At 43.5% G+C, this 14,801-nt stretch overlaps 1 protein-coding gene and 1 pseudogene across 1 annotated transcript in view; one reads left to right on the plus strand and one right to left on the minus strand.

Moving 5' to 3' along the window:
- The window catches only part of FBXL7 (F-box and leucine rich repeat protein 7), a 217,314-nt gene that overhangs the window by 9,578 nt on the left and 192,935 nt on the right, over positions 1 to 14,801 (plus strand). The window lies entirely within an intron of this gene.
- On the minus strand, positions 4,694 to 4,832 carry LOC115353182 (annotated as a pseudogene).

Here is a 14,801-nt window from a genome sequence, read left to right on the forward strand (position 1 = left end):
TCCGTTTGCACATATCTGCACTTTCTGCTGGCTGCCAGTGGGACTGCAGGGAGGTAAAAGCATCCTTATAGCCTTTTATCCACTTTCTTCCATGTGATGTATCCTTAAGATGGTGCCCATATTTCACCATGTAGTAACAAAACTAGTCAAAGTATTAACTAAAACTAATGCGCTCCCATCTTAATCTCTTTAGATGTGTGGGGTTTAGTATTCAAGCAACAAGCGTTACATGTGCCTAGACCTGATTCAGGTCAGGATCGCATCCTTCTGCAGGAAGATGGGTGGTGTAGGAGCAGCTATGTAATAGGGAAGAAACTGTGAAGAGTACTCCTCCCAGTATATCTATACTTTTTGAAGGGGAAGTGTTTGATCCGTTGTTCACAATACGGGTTGAGGATTATCCTCCGTACAGGCCTACCCTTGGTCTCTCTCCTGTAAGTGAAGTCAGTCCTGCGGAGACTCTGCCTCTGCCACTGCCCTCGGTGTTCTCAGTCTGCAGCAGGAGAAGCTGATGGTGGAGCAGCCGCTGGAACTTCCCGTGGCTCTCCCAGATCCCCCTTTCCGAAGGATTTGAGCGCGCAGAGGTTTCTGCTGATAAAAGGCCGGTGTAAGCCCAAGGCTTCCAGAGTTTTCCAGGTGGCTCTTGAATGTTCACAGAATGACTTTATGTGCAAAATGTTAAGTCAGTCTTTCTTCCCCTGTGGTGCCTATTGACATAGGAATGCACTCTGCAGCACTTCAGCCATGCTGAATTTTGTGGCATGGGAGTGAAAGAAAAGGAAAAAGCTTTTGACCTTGTTAATTGAGCAAATTGAATTTTCTTTGGCTGTCAATATTACATTGTCTTCATGTCACTTTTACAGTACCTTTCTAACTCTAACCATACTGTAAACTATGGCCAGAGGTGCATTTTCAAAGCTCAGATCTGGAGCTCCTAAACAATTACTTTATTGAATTTGACAGTGGTGATGGTAGCTCACTGGGTATTACTGCAGCCAGAAAAGAGGTTAAATCTCGATGGTAATAGAAAAAAACTCAATATTTGTATATTTTCTGTAATAGCCTTTATTTGACTAATCTGAACAGGTTCATACTGAGGTTCAGGGAGGCAGGCTATTTTTTTTTTCCCCCAATCATTGACAGCTCTTTAGCAGTTTTCAAGAAGCAGTCAACAAAAGCATAAAAAGTACCCCTGATTTTTCAGTGTGGATTTATCTTTTTTCCCTATAGACGAAAATCTCTCAGAAGCCTGGAGGTTAACAGGAGCTGAGACAGAACAGCTTAATTCCTTCAGGTGCAGTATCATATATTTTGGGAAAAATTTTTAAAGTATTTTTTAAAGTTTTGAAAGTTGGGGAGGGTTTAAGCATTCAGAGGAACACACATACCTTTAAACAGATACTGAAAAATTCTGGAAGGAGTAAGTGGTTTTGTATTTGTTATATACATACAGATATACTTATGCACGTACACAAACCCACATTTCATTTAACTGTTGATAATTGCCAAGGGCCAAAAGAGTAAAATCTTGATTTGCTGCACCTCGGAAAGCAACGTCCTCCTTTCAGATGCCTTTGGCAGGAGAGAGCATAGTTAGTGAAACAGAGCACTGCTGGGTTGCAAATGCTGCCAATACAGATGACAGCAGCACTTTGTCTCGTGGAAATGCTTTGTAGCTTGAGTCATGCCTTGCCCCTTCAGACATGCTCGGTACAGCTCCCCCCGTCCCCCACCTCCTTCTCACAGCCTTCCTAAATGCCTTTCCTTCAACAGGAAGGGATCCTAAGTTGAGGGTAAACATATAGCTCCACCTATTTCCCTTTTTGTTTTACTTCATTTCAGTTTTTCAATTTTGTTTAAGCATAAGATACAACATATTGCAGAAATGGCAATTCATCCAACACTTCTTTAAAAGTTAAAATACCAGAAGCAAACTTAATGCTTTCTTTTGTCCATATTCCTTCTGCACAATTCCACATAAGATGCAGTAAGTTATAGTTGTTGGCATATTGAATTATTTTCATAAGATCCTGTCAGAGGATTCCTTCTCTCCACGCCTCAAATTCTTCAAACTTCTCAGGAGTGTCAGAGAAAAAACGGAAGCGTGTGACACTAGTTGCATTGCTTATTTATGGGCTCACTGTTATTATTAATTTTTATTTTCATTTTTACTTGCTCTCTCCTAGTTCCTTGCTGAAATAGCAGAAACATCTGTCTCTCTTCCTTCATTGAGGAGAATCATTTATGAGTCCCAGATTTACCAACAGTATCAGTTACATCCAGCAAACCTCACTCTTGGTCTTATTAATTACTTTCCATCTGCTTTTCCCTCAGGCATCTTGGTTAGCAGAGAAATGCTGACAATCAACAGTAATGGCTTCTTAAGTTAGTTATTTATTAAGTCAAGCCTTTTGCAGATACAGTTTCAATAAATACACGGGGTTTGGTTTTTTTAGAAAGAGTCATCTCTGAACTGAACTTAGTTGAAAAACAAAAATGCAACAATTCCAGAAGCTGGGGACAGTATGGGAGGGGGAGTGGTTTGCCTTTTTTTTTTTTATTTGTTATTTTATTTTAAACTGACTGATGGTCTTAGCCTCTGCTTTGAACTTTTAAGCTGAAAGAAGCGCCATTTGGATTCTGTAGTTGTATGCTCAACTCATGGAAAAAGTAGAGCTCAAGAAGCTGCTGTTAGAAGCAGTTACTGTGGGCAGAAGGGGACGGTCCTACCAGGGTTTGGGGGTTTTGCTCTTGTCTTTTTTTTTGTTTTGTTTAAGTGAACATTTATATTCTTCTTTTCCCATGAATTTTCCCTCTTTGGCTAGGTTGCTCCCTCAATCTCCTACTGGGAAAGCAGCATTGAACTTGTGGTGCTGAAAAGATGATTAATGATAGGCAAAACTGTATACAACATGCAGTTTATTTGGGGGGGAGGAGTGCGCAGTGAAATGCTGCATTGGAGAATTCTAGGCAAATGGTGTGTGAAATTGTTGACAAATTGCCCTCATTAAGCTCACTAAATGAATGCTTTCATGCGAACATTGGCTTGATATCACCATGTATAATGTAACTTCTACTTGAAATTGCGTGTGCTGCTATTCTTATCTTTTAAACCCTTGTAACAGCTTTAACGTCCTGATAAAGCCAACCATTGTAGCTGTCTTCACTCTTTAGTACATGGGATGTGAAGGAAAATTGCTGAGGGTGGCTTCCATGAGTGGTTCTGAATTATTCATTAATTTATTCATTATAATGAACCATTCTGAGCCCGGTCACCAGAGTTCATAAATGCCAAGAAATGGATTTAGAAATGCCTCAAGTTCCTCAGACTCTTTAACTTGATCCCTGTCAATGAAAGGGGCAGTAAGAGGACAACAGTCACAGAAGCCTCTCTTTTAGAAAATGCAACTTTGGACACTGTTTAGCCTTCTTGATGGTAGAAAACTTTCAGAAAAAATATGTTTTAAAGCTGATGGTGTTTGATGATTCAGCATGTTCACTGGCATTTGATTAAGGTCAATGTGCACTATATGTTTGCCCTACCAAGTTGAATTCTGGCCATCGGCCTAAATATGCCCCATTGGGCAAATGATGAAGTGTGGAGCCATCACAGGGAGAACTGCATGGACTACAGAGACCTTCAGAGATGAAGGTCAGGCCATGCCCTAGTGTCCAGGCTTGTACCACACACAATGAGTGTTTGTTACCAGGTTTTACCATAATAAGAGCAAAAGTGTCCATGGGAAGAGCTACCAGCGTGAACTGTTTACCTTTTATTAAGGAGTTGCTTTAGCTGCTGCAAAGGAGTAGGAGATGACAGTCAACCCATATTGAAAGATGATCCATACAATGAAAAGTTGAAGAATCCCTGTCCTAAACCAAATTTATACCAGGCAGAAATGACATGAGTATACATATAAGGCTGTCTTTGTGTTGAAGACTGCTGGTAATTTTGAACAGAAATCATAGTATAGGAAGAAAAATGTGGCATGAAGATATTGTCAACCATTGATCCGCTTGGGGTAAAACCAGATGTGGCTGGTCCTTCTTAGGCCTTTTACTGCAAGGAAAGCCTGGCTGGAAAAAGCTCTCATACGGGAAGAAGAGGAAAAGCACACCACATAAACAAGAGAACAGGAGACTGGTTTTCCCTCATCTTCCTTGTCTATCACACAGTGCGAGTTCTCAGCTTAGACTCTTGCACGGCTCCAGTAACCCCCTTTCCTTTCATTACAGCTAGGTAAGCATGGGGACAGGAACATCTGGGAACTTTGGGAGAGATTTTTCATTTGTAACTTGGCTTTCCAGTACAGGTAAGATTGGGAATGATTGAATTACACCAATCTCCACTGTTATGAGCTGCACTAGAAAACTGCGTAAGCAGCTGCAGACAGGGAAGGGTTTGTGTGTGTGCTCTGTAGTTGGGCTCAGGCAAAGCCTGGGGTGTACATTAGGTTACCTTTGTGGGCCGTTAAGCTCCCCTTGCTGACTTTAAACTAAAGTACCTTGAGGAGACTACCCATGATCCCTTCCAATAGTAACGCTGAGGGTGTGAATACACCTATGGTAGGTGACTGGCACAAGCACTTGGTAACATAAACATCTGTCTACATTTTAGTTCAGATAAATAAAATAAAGCCGCTTAGGTCTGTCAAGCTGTCGTAAGGCAGGTTATTTGGTTTATTTTCTTACTTGGGGATGAGTGTGAACACATCTTCCCCATTACTACAAACTATGCAGTCCAGTTTTGCACATTTAGGGAAATCTCAGATGTGCTCCAACACCTTGGTAAACTGTTTCCTTGAATATGGTGTCTCCCCTGCTGTAAAAATCTAGATATTCTGTGGCTGTGAGGTGCTGAGGCTAAAACTTAGGTGGGAGGTACCTCTGGGATTTGAACTTGACTTCTCCTGTTTGCTAGGCAAGAACTTGAACCAACTAAGCTATTCTTGCAAACAGCTGTGTAAACTGTGTCCTCACTGATCACCCCGCTGTCCAGAATAGTCTGGAGTGACCTCTCTACTGGTCAGTAGTGTTGTTGACTATAAAGTACATTGGCCCTGAAGTGGGGTTTTGAGTCCTTTAGAGAGGCAGCATATGGATTGTTATCAACTCTGAGCATCCTGGTACCTCATAAATGGAGCACATAAACTGTGTATATCATTTTATGTGGTACGGGATTCAAAGCTGCTCGTATGAAGTAATTTTTCTATGACTGGTAAGTCCAATCTTCCTCTCTTTTAGCAATCATATTAGAAAAAAGTGATTTAAAAGAACTGTTGATGTGTCCTCCGTAGCAAATCTGCCAGTGATTGCAGACTAATGCAACATCTGAGAAATTTTAAGATTAGCAGGTTACAAAATCAAGGATTTATAATAATGACTACATTAACCCACTGTGTTTAACTTGGAAATTAAGACTTGTTGGGAAAGAGGGCAGGAAGGAAGAAATAGGAATTGTGAAGAACATGGAGAAATGAATAATACCCTGCTTGAGCAGGGCTAGTGTCTCTGTTGAACATGTGGGAGAGATAATCCACAATCAGTACAAGCAGCCTATCTTCATAAACAGCATCTCCTGGGAGGTGTCCCTTGAAAACACCAAGGATTATGGTGCCAGCTGTCCAGGTGTTCATGAATATGGCTAGCAATCAGGGTACTAGGAGCGGTTTTTTGTAGGCACCCCCAAACCTTTGTTGACAGTGACAGTTTGAGACTGGAAGAGATGTGAGGAAAATCCTCGACCTGCACAAGGAGGTGCTCCCAAAGATGTGGTAGCCCTGCAACAGAGCTTTGTAGCAGCTTCTTGCAGCTTCATGGAGCAATGGACTGACCTGGCAAGGCTGTCGGAGTCTGGAAGATCTCTGAGCCTTGACCAATGGCTCAGTCCCAGGTGCTCCCTGTTGGAGTAGACCACATTTAGCTGCTAATGCCTTGATGGTCCACTGGTTCTGGTGAGAATAGCTACTTTAAAGGCATCATAAGCTTGCATTTGGGGACTTGCTCTTGTGATGTATATCTTAAGTATCTTGCAGTATTATGACCTGAAGGAGAAAGCTGAAGTCCACTGTTTCTCCTAGAAACTGCTTTACATTAAGACTCCGGCTCATGTTCCTCCAACAAAGGGCTGTGGGAATTTGATATCCCACTGTCCTTCACCTGTTTGTAATGTACATCCGTTGCCCGTGAACCTGGTGTGAAGCAGAAGGATTTTTTAGCCCAGATGCCCATCATTCCAGTGTGCTAACACAAACCTGCATTTATTGACGGTTTAAGTGAACACCTGGCACCTCGACCAGACGTGGCTGAGGAGTAGCACTCAGGTTTTAAGCTATTTTGGCCACAAAGCAGTGACTGCTGACATATGAGGACACACAACTTGGGATGATAAAAATCAAGTACCGACAGAGCAAAGTCTACCAGAAGAAACCTGTTAAAGGCTTTTAAACTGTTCATGGCAGTTTCTATGGCAGTTGGAAGATGTCAGCTTTGAAAGCAGACAGTCTTAATTTAAGCTATTAATTTTTATATTCCTTTAAGCAGTATAATATTAGATTTTGACATATAAAGAGAAAGCAGTGGGGTGGAAAAAAAAAAAACATCTAAAGAGAAAATATCCAGAGCCTTAGTAATAGACAATATTTCAATATGGGATCTAAAGTTTTATGTCACCCACTCCTGTACTGATAGCACCATCTGCTTGATCTATTTGATCTTCTGTCCAAGGGAAAGGAATGAGTTAGGTACTTGATCCCAGCTCCTGTAATCTGCCAGTTGATATGAAGGCCTCCTCTTCATTTCTTTCCATCAGATCCTGAAGAAAGGATCTACCCTTGTCTGTTGCACTCTTTGCGCTGTCGTCAGATGTCTCTTTGTGCCAAGTTTTGCGGTAAAGAAATGGGCAGACTCCTCCTGGAGCTATTGGTGAGGGGCACGTTGTATGGTGAAGGGCAGTCTCACAAAACAGAAGTATCAATGAAGATCGAGTTGAAAAAGTAATGCTTCAGCTGTTGGCTCACTTTGTAATAAGATCCCTATAGTATTTCTCTTAACTATGAAGGACATGTGCAAGTGATTTAATATGTATGAGCAAAAATATTTTGAATAATAGATCTGAATGTTAGAAATGAAGCAATGACACTTTGTTTCCCAGAAGCAATTGGCTGATTTAATTAACTGGAGTAGGCAGGGGGCCTTTTCACTGAACCTGATGCACTGCGTGCTAGAATCACTCCACTGGAACATTTGCCATAGGCAGAGAAAACTTGCTCTGTTATTACGTGGAAAACCTCCTAGCAGAGCATGCAAACAAGACTGTCCTATTGTGCAAGGGGAAGTATACGTGCTCTTCATGGGCTGACGCTTGAACTGTTCCTTTGCATCGGGACAGCTGCCATCAGTGTCCTCTCTGGGTTCATGCCTGGTGTTCACACCTTAGCTTTGTTTCAACACGTAAATGCTGATGTTACATAGACATGCGCTTTTCCTGCACTGTAGCACAGTAGCCCAGCTTACAGTATTGAAGGAGCTCCTTGTGCATGCTTCTCCAAGCACCCTTTTTTCTCAGCGTACCACGCTGCTGCTTACAAACCAAGTTCTGGTTCTTGGTTAAGAGTGCAGGACGTGGTGACAGAGTGGCATTAGCGTTACTGACAACAGAGGCACTATTTGTTGGCTTTACCTTTGGGAGAAGGCACATAGCTTGCTCTCAGTGGGCGCAAGCTGCCTCAGAGGAAACCTAGTTCAGCTCCATCTGTGAGTCAGGTCACCCAGTAACTGGGCAAGGTATGATTCTGCCAGGCCTGTGAGGAGATCTAGGGGCATCAAAGAGACTTTTTTTCCCCCCAGTATGCCTCATGCAGAGCTATCTGTGAATTCTTCACTGAAAACTGGGGAAAGTCAAGCTAGGATCTGAAGGAAGTCCGGGCTGGCTGTGCAGGGAGTGATACCACCAAGGGAAAATGAGGCATTCCGGCTGCAGGCTGGACAACTCAGGTGTGATGTCTGAGAAAGCTCTGAAATACAACAAAACTTTCCAATAGAAACTTGGTGAAACTTCCCTTCATGTGGCTGAATTGTGCTGCCTCTCCTTATAAAAGGAAGAAAGAACTGGAGGGAGCCCATCGGGGTTGAACAATTCAAGAGCCACTGCCTGTGAGTTTTCTTAGGATGTTTTGCATTAACATCAGTCTGAGGCAGAAGAATGGAACTGGCGGCGGCAGTGGTGAGAGACCAGAAGAAAGTTGGTTCGGGAGACAACACAGCTGAAGACTTGAATATAGAGGGAAGTTAGTGGAGATTAGTGCTGAGGAGAAAAATTCTGTGGAAATGTGAGAGGTTACTGGTTACCGCGTTGGGAGGGAAGACAGTACAGGAAGGAAGCAGGAAGGGAAGACCAGAAGGGTGGAAGGCAGCTTTGTTGAGTGAAGTATCTGGGATAAATGGAGCCTGAGAAGCTGAGACTACAGCTAGCCAGATGTGAAGAAAGGATGTGAAATGAGGCGCTGGCGTGCATGTGGTGTGGCACTGTTTGTATGGGGAATGGACCAAGGTCAAAGCAGAACGAACAGCGCTTATCAAGGTGCAATGGTTGGAAGAAGCTCGGTCTAATATAGCGTCCTTTGTCCAGCACCCCATGATCCCGCAGCACCTGCTGCCTCTTGGGAGAAGATACACATCACTGAAAAAATGCTTTATTTTTCCCCAGTGTTGATTCCTGCAGGCTGTTTCTAGGCAGGGGTTTCCAGAATTTGTCCACATCCCTGTTCTGGGAGTGTCCACTACGCACAACCCAGGCCCAAATCTCACTCTGCTCTGTTTTTCACAGAAAGGAAACCTGGCCACACCAGCTGCACAGTGTGCTGCAGGCAGGATCCCGAGAAGAAGGACAGCGTAGACACAACCACGGTGCTTGGAGAATCTTCCGCTGCCATCAGTGCTTCTCTTAGTCCAACGAACAGCAGTCTGTTTAGCAGAGCTTAGGCTTCCAACCCTGCAAATGATTGCTATAGAAGTCAATGAGATGAGGCAATGTATCTTCCTAAGTTCATTCTTTGCTTGGTTCACGGAGAACACACCGGCCAACCCTGTCTTTTAAACGAAACAAAAAACCCCCACATTAAAATCTCAAGGTCAGACATAAGCGATGAAATGCCAGCATTAATTTTACCTCTGCAGTCCTACTATGTTGCAATTATGCTTATGCATTATAATTCCATAATTTACATAATCGTGAACTGCTTCTGGGAATGAAGTGGTTTTGCAGCATTGGCTGTAGGCCCCAGCCTTGTCTGTTGTGGAAGGTGTGTTGTGGAGAAGGCAGGGGAATTCAGGGCGGTGGATCTGGCGTTGCCCACAGTCTTCATTCCTGTGTTTTCTAACACTTGAGACTCAGGAGCCTGACTTTGCAAACACACTGTTCTTTTCAACAGATTTTACATGTAACATAAAACATGTTTCAACACAGTCTGAACTTTATTTATTGCTTTTGTTGTTGGAAGAAGGGAAAAATCAGGTCCGAGTGAGGATTTTCTCCTGTAAAACTGAAAAAGATCAGCAAAAATGTCTTAAAATCTCTGGTTGGTTAAAATTTTTTGTTTAAGATTTGAATTAGTTGGACTTCTGAAAGAAGTTTAAAATAAAACCATATCTTTATTTGATAGAACTGCCTGTACTTCATCTGTTCTGTGATCCCATCAGCACCTATCATAAGACAAACTCATTAAAGTCTAAAGTGTCCTAAAACTTGAGCACCACCTAGATTTAACGCATTTTAACCAGAGCTATTGAAGTCATTGTGGGACCAGAGCCTTTGCTTGGCTGGAGCAGCCTGACCTCATGCGAGGGGATGCAATGAGAGTTCTCAGCCAGCAGAACAGACTCTACTGAAAATACAATCATCCAAGCTATCCTGAGATACTGCAGCTTTTTAGCCATGTAGATCAAGTCACTCATAATTATACTAAGGCTACTAATGATAAAATGGCACATACTCTCAGATCACATAGCGATGAGGCCGTAACTTTTATCTATAATGATAATCTAGATTTTTTTTTTCCTTTAGGAGGTAGGTAATATTAATGGATCATTTTGTAGTTAATAAAACAATATGCTTTTGATAATTGCTTTAAGTTGCCAGCAACATATTAGTCAAATTTCTTTTGGATTCTTTTTCACTTTAGAATGCCCAAAAGCAGTCAACACAGATATTATCATGGAGCGCTCACAAAATATATGCAGCCATATGAACATGGTGATGTAAAAGTAGAATTAATTAGAAAAATATTACTTGGCTTTTGCTGTCTTTAAAAGGATACTAATTTTTTTCATCATTTTATTTAAATACAAAGTGTGAAAACAAATGCTTAAAATGTCTCAAGTGTGAAAAATCAAAGCTTCCTACACCAAACAGGAAACTAGTCTTACTTTTGTTGCTGGAATTTGAGGGCCTGGGATACAAATGGCTTTAAACTGAAGTTCGACATAAAGCTAGTTGGAAGTAGCTGGAAGTTTTTGATTTTTCTTTGTTATTTTTTCAAAGAGGAAAGCTTAGACAAAAACTGGAGAAAAAAAACCCACCAAAAAAAACTGTGGCAAAAATTCCAGAGCCAAAATATTTAGTCTTGGAATTGCTGTGATGATGCCTTATGGACATAGTTCAGTTGCTTTCAATTTTTTTTATTTTTATTTTTTCTTTATCCAGAACCCTTTGTTTGGCTACTTCTTCCAAAATTGCTGTGGTTTATTCATGGCATAGGAAAATGGTGCATCATGAGACATGTAATGCACCACAGATCTCCTTTGGATCATTGAAAAGGTGGCAGAACTGATGTGCTTTCAGATTCTTTGCACTGTTTTGAAGGCTAGGGTATCTTAAAGGGTTATCGTAAACAGTTTCACAAAGGAATTACATGATGTGGTTCAGGCAGCTTAACTCAGTCACTGCCAGGAGACTCCTACCAGTCTGTTGTATTTATATACAAATATAGTATGTTTGTAGTTCAAGGTGAATAGTCTCAACGTATAAGGTACTGACCAACTGGAAGACAAGGAGAAAAAAAAAGAAAAAGGCGACTACATAACTTCGCCAAGAATGAGTGAACCATCTCTGAAACTGTTAAAAGAAACTATCTTCTTAGGACTCATCCACAGGCACCGTAATGGTACAAAGTCCCAAACCATATGACTAGGCATAATAGTCCTCCCAGACTCCCACAGCGAATCCCACAATGAACCAAGCGTTTGGTAAATACTATAAGATGACTCAGTCCTAGTTGAAACTTGTAGGTCCTCTTTGAACTAGCATTTCCCAACTTCTCTGTTCATGTTGACGCTTTTGGGCTTATGAAGCTCCAAGACTGACTGTCCTAAATGCCTTGCACAAAACGGTTACCCATTGTCAGTGGTATCATCTGTGACGAATACATTTCTGCTGAGAGTTTTATGTCTTTGTACCAAAATAAGTTTGGTACTTTACTGCTTCTCCGTGTGCCCTCCATCTCATTCTCCTCTAGAAAGAGTGTGCAGCAGAAATATTCAGTCCTTTATCTGAAAGCTGAATTCAGATCTCCTAAACTAAGATGTTCTTTCCACTGTAGACTTTTCTTCTGGGGGGGTGTTTTTGTTTTGTTTTGGTTTTTTTTTGGTGGTTTTTTTTTTCCTTTCCTTTTCATTTCCTTTCCATTCCTTTTCCTGGGATTTATGCCATGTACTTGACGGAGTGGTAACTTGTTTGTCTAATGTCTTTATTCTTTACATGTCTCCCTCGACAGCTGAAGTTCCTGTCTCACAAAACACCAGCCTATGCTGTTCTCGATGAGCAAAAATATTCCTTAGCAAAGGGATTCATTTTAGTTGTGGTGCATCAGATTTTGAGTTTGGAGCTTTCTTACAGAGGCTCTGTTCTTTCTGAATCCCATAAAATTATTTATATACGGCTATGCACTTGGGTCTATGTGAGATTATGTTTCCAATCGGTCCAAGAAATTTCTCCCTTATATGCAAGAAAGGTTGCTGCAACAAATGCACAGCCTTCTAGGAGGTAGAAGTGCAATTGTTGGCCTTCCTGGAAGGCAGAAACACAGGAAAACTTTCGGGTGGTTGACCGCCACGGGATGCACAGCACACAGCGTGACATGAGGGGCTGAGAGCTTGCCTAGGGAGTTGTTTGCAGTGGCTACTCCCATCACTGTATTTCAGGCGAAGATTAAGCACAGCTGGACTGCACATGGAGTGGGGACACGTGTTGGTTTCAGCCCGCGTGTGCTCTCCCACAGCTGGGGACCAGCATTGCACTGCAGTACCTGCTGCGGGGAGGGCGGTATGGCTGGGCATGCCAGCCACAGCTGCCCATCGCCGGGTCGGAGGTGAGGGCTGGAGTGACAGAGGTAGGCTGCTGTGCCATAGCAAGCCCTCGTTTTTTTTTCTTTAACATCCTACTCTCCCTAGCTGAGTTCCTAGCAAGTGTTTGGGGTGGGTTTTTCAAACCCTGCAAGCCACACAGCAGGAAAAAAAGTACTTGGTTGTATGTCTTCGCTGGCAGTCTGTAGGCCCGTAGCGCGAGGCAAACGTTAACCTTGCACCGTAACCTTTTGCCGTTTTACAGAAGGCAGATTGCTTCTCCCCCACCCCCTGAAGAGGTAAGTCTCAAAAAGAAAATAGAGGATGTTAAAAGCAGACACTTGTGTCAAAGCCTGCCTGCCTTGGTGCACGATGAAGTTTGTTTAATATTAGTGTTTAGAAATTAAGCTTTGATTATAGAAAACTATATTTTTAGACTGATTCACATTTTCTTTTAAAAAACCTAGGATTGTTATTTGATGAGTCTGACTGCAGAAGGCAATATTTTCTTAGACCTTCACTGATTTTTGAGAATTGACAGGTATGTGCAGTCACCTTGAATCAGGACCAAAACTTTTTCACAAGGAGAAGCATTAATGACCTGTATCTGATGGGATTAGAGCCTAATTCACGTTGCCCGATTACTTGTCAGTCATCTGTGCTGCTGGTACTCATTTCAGCTTCAGATAATTAGCCCACCTCTTAATGAAAATGCATATTTTTTTTATTTTTAACTGAACCTCCTGTCCCCAAAACTTTGGGTTTTAGAAACTTTCTCTGTAGTGCTGTCAGTGTTGATGCTTTTGCCTCTGCAGTTTCGTATGCCATTTGCATATGTTGACGAGATCCAATTTGCTCAGAATTATCTGTACATGCAGTAATTGTCTTGTGTGTGTTGTGATATATTTAGGAAGACAGGCTTTTTCATACATAAGATCATAGTGTGGTGCAGGGAAACTGCTCAACTCATGGTTTAACTCAAACCAGGATTAAAGCGGTTTTGTCTTTTTAATAAGGACATGTAATGACCTGGCAACCGGTGAGCTGTATGCTAAGGATCAGTATCAGCAAACCAACACATAAACCACAACAGTAGATATTTGCAAAATGTTAGCAAACAGCTATAAACTTCTAAAGACCCTTCTACGACTAATCCTAAAGAGTCCTAGCCTCGCACACACACGGCTGTGGGCACGCCTCTCCCCAGGCTGTGTGTGTGTTACAAGTCTTGAGCAAACTTCATCGTTATTATTGTTATTTTAGTAGCCCTTTGGGGGCAAGCATCCTCTCAGGGCTGGCGGTTTTGGTATTAACCTGTTCACGCACGCAGTTTACCCTCACTCCCATTTGGCAGGATCTCTTGTTATCCAGCCCCTTCTGAGCAGAGGCGGTGTGGACTCCCCCGTGGCAGTGAAAACCTTGATTCCCAATCCTCTTGTTAGGGCGAGCTGCCCTCGGGAGAGACCCTTACCCCATTAATGGGTCCCTTACGCCACTGAGCACAGTCCACCATTCCAGGTACGTAAAGTGCCATTAGACGACATTGGTAATGGTAGGTGAGTCCTTATCAGGGTTCGTAACAACAGCCCTAACGTTCTTGCTGAACGGGCTTCTGATATGTTGCTTCTGATTTCCTGACAATCCTCGTGGTCTTGAGAGTTAAAGAGTCTGTCTTTTGGGGTGAAAGAAGCAGCAGCTGGGTTTTTTTAAGAAAGCCAAATTAAATAGAAACATCTCCTCTCAAAGCACCAGCCCTATAGCATACCCGAAGAACTAGTTTGGGGATGTTAAACAGTCGGGTTTTTTCCGTCGAGGTGCTGACAAAGGCCAGCGGCGATTCCCCGGGCTGGAGTGTTTTTTGGGAAGACTATATTTGCGAAGGAGAAAATAGCTCGAACTCCGGAGAAGACGGGAAGGACAGGTACACGGGTGGCCTGCGCGGCTTCCTCGCGCCCACGGTGACCTTCTGACAACCGCCGAGAGCCGCTCGGGGTTGGAGGGAGCCCCGAAGGAGCCCGACCCGCAGCACCCGACCCTCGGCTGGACACCCGGCCCAACACCTCCCAGTCCCGCCGCGGGTGCTCCCCCGCACAGCCTCCCACCTCTCCTTCCCCTTCACGGTGGCCTTCGGGGCTCGGCCGGTGAACCCTCCCCGTCGGGGTAGGGCCGGGGGGCGAGCTGAGGTGGGAGCCGGAGGACGGCGGGGCCGGGGCAGGGCCCTGTGAGGAGAAAAGGGCGGGAAGGCCGGGCCGAGGCAGAGAGAGCCCTGTGAGGAGAAAAGGGCGGGAAGGCCGGGCCGGGGCAGAGAGAGCCCTGTGAGGAGAAAAGGGCGGGAAGGCCGGGCCGGGGCAGAGCCCTGTGAGGAAAAAAGGGCGGGAAGGCCGGGCCGGGGCAGAGAGAGCCCTGTGAGGAAAAAAGGGCGGGAAGGCCGGGCCGGGGCAGAGAGAGCCCTGTGAGGAAAA

The sequence above is a fragment of the Aquila chrysaetos genome, chromosome 18 (genome assembly GCF_900496995.4).
Source record: "Aquila chrysaetos chrysaetos chromosome 18, bAquChr1.4, whole genome shotgun sequence".
In the NCBI taxonomy this organism is placed as follows: Eukaryota; Metazoa; Chordata; class Aves; order Accipitriformes; family Accipitridae; genus Aquila; species Aquila chrysaetos.